The sequence below is a fragment of the Schistocerca gregaria genome, unplaced genomic scaffold (assembly GCF_023897955.1).
Source record: "Schistocerca gregaria isolate iqSchGreg1 unplaced genomic scaffold, iqSchGreg1.2 ptg000483l, whole genome shotgun sequence".
NCBI lineage: Eukaryota > Metazoa > Arthropoda > Insecta > Orthoptera > Acrididae > Schistocerca > Schistocerca gregaria.
In genome coordinates, this window is record NW_026061892.1 from 1122501 (window position 1) to 1125000 (window position 2500).

The following is a 2500-nucleotide window of genomic DNA, read 5'->3' on the forward strand; positions in this document are numbered from 1 at the left end:
AGTCCCGTATCGTTATTTTTCGTCACTACCTCCCCGTGCCGGGAGTGGGTAATTTGCGCGCCTGCTGCCTTCCTTGGATGTGGTAGCCGTTTCTCAGGCTCCCTCTCCGGAATCGAACCCTGATTCCCCGTTACCCGTTACAACCATGGTAGGCGCAGAACCTACCATCGACAGTTGATAAGGCAGACATTTGAAAGATGCGTCGCCGGTACGAGGACCGTGCGATCAGCCCAAAGTTATTCAGAGTCACCAAGGCAAACGGACCAGACAAGCCAATCCGATTGGTTTTGATCTAATAAAAGCGTCCCTTCCATCTCTGGTCGGGACTCTGTTTGCATGTATTAGCTCTAGAATTACCACAGTTATCCAAGTAACGTGGGTACGATCTAAGGAACCATAACTGATTTAATGAGCCATTCGCGGTTTCACCTTAATGCGGCTTGTACTGAGACATGCATGGCTTAATCTTTGAGACAAGCATATGACTACTGGCAGGATCAACCAGGGAGCTGCGTCAACTAGAGCTGAGCAGCCGGCCGCCCGGGAGTGTGTCCCGGGGGCCCGCGCGAACACGCAAGCGTCCGCTCAATTATTCTGCAAACAGGAGGAGGCCGAGCTCCCCTGCACGATACACCTCGAAACCCTCCAGGTCCCGGCGGCGCGCAGCGCCGTCCTAGGTACTTGGTCGGTTTCGAAAGAGGCGCAATCGCCCGGAGTTAGGCGAGTAGACGGTTTTAGTGAGAACACCCTTGCTCCCAACTGAGCTTGCCGCTGCCGACAGAGGCCCGGGAGCGTGCTGTCGTGGCATTGCCGGCGGGAGACAACACGCGCCACCTATGGTGACCGGCAGCTCCAACGCCAGCGCCACACAAGGGCAAAGCCCCACTTGGGTGCAGAAGCGAACTCTCCCAGCACAGCGCACGCGCCAACACGTCCACACAACTGCGATACAAACCACCTGCGAGAACCGCTGGGGCGACCGAGCAGCAGACGGCGTCGCGGCGCCGAGTGCCAGGCGGCGGCGCATCCTCAACGCACACAGTCCTCAATCAGACCAGCACACTGCAGATGTCCACCGCGCTTCGCACCGGGCTCGGCTGAACCAACTTTGGCCGCCAGGCGCCGCGTGCAGGGTGCGCCGCAGCGTAGCTGCGCCGCCTGCCGGGCCCGTCGGCTGGCGCTCCTGCCACTCGGCGCCCCCCACCAGCCGCCTGTTGCGCGTGCGCCCACGCAGCGCGCGGCCAACACGCCGGGCGGCCCCCCTTCACCGGCCGGGAACAGTCCCACCAAGCCACCGCCGCGTATCGCTTCATACCCACATGGGCCTAGTCACGTGTGTGGATGTGGCGGGTACCGCTGAAACAACCGGTTAATAGCTGTACCGATCGTCGCCATCACAGATTCACCTCCAGCGTGAACAACCGCTCAACAACGGATTTCCAGTTCATTTGCGTATCTTGGGCAGTAAACGTAGATGTCCACCTACATTTGCGAATTCAACAATTCTTGCATGCCAGGATGTCATGTGTCACGACACGCTACATCAGACCACATACACACTGCGACATGTGCAGAAGAGAACACGTGGAAGGTGGCCCGCGCACGTATGCGATGTCCCTTCCGCGATCCACTGTCAACCGGCATCTGCGGCATGTCCCAGATATGGAACGCGGTCCACCAGGGTAGCACTTTGTGTGAGGCAATACGACAAAGTCGGAATACACGCGTCACTACATCAGACGGCTCACGCTGACCTGACCTGACTCACCGCACCACCACCCCCAGCGACCCAGGGTGACATACAATGCGTTCGTACGTTCCTCCCACACGCCTCTACGGCGTACCACAGTGCAACCTAGCTGTTATTGGGAGACGAGACAAGTAGCATCGATCACAACATATGGAAATTGAGATTCGACACCGTTGGGCACAGCCAGCGTACGGTCACACGTATCACACTACTTCACTCTGTACGTAACGACCGATGATCGGTACAGCGTGTGGGTTACGCGTACGACATCAGCGGACAATGGACACAGACCATACCACGACGTACACTGAGGGCGTCGACATCTGAATGCAACTGAACAGCTGCGAGGCTCATTTAACACTCAAACGCCAGACCGACCAGCTTGAGAGGACAGAGACACAAAGAGGGGGACAGAGGGAGGGGGGGGGGGCGATATAGTCCTATTGCAGTACAATTGACAGTGGATAGCGGGAATATGTGGAAAGTAAGCAACACTCGCAAGACATCTACATGAGGATAACAACGACACCAGAGATTCCGAGCAGTGAACTATGTTAGGCAAAGGGACAACGTGGGTTAGGTTAAGGGACAACGTGGGTTAGGTTAAGGGACAACGTGGGTTAGGTTAAGGGACAACGTGGGTTAGGTTAAGGGACAACGTGGGTTAGGTTAAGGGACAACGTGGGTTAGGTTAAGGGACAACGTGGGTTAGGTTAAGGGACAACGTGGGTTAGGTTAAGGGACAACGTG

At 56.9% G+C, this 2500-nt stretch overlaps 1 non-coding gene across 1 annotated transcript in view; it reads right to left on the reverse strand.

The window, feature by feature from the left end:
- Positions 1-508, reverse strand: part of LOC126313488 (small subunit ribosomal RNA) — a 1893-nt gene extending 1385 nt beyond the window's left edge. Inside the window, exon 1 of the ribosomal RNA XR_007555177.1 lies at positions 1-508. This exon is cut by the window's left edge and continues 1385 nt beyond it. This is a non-coding gene — a ribosomal RNA (small subunit ribosomal RNA).
- Positions 509-2500: the final 1992 nt, after the last annotated feature.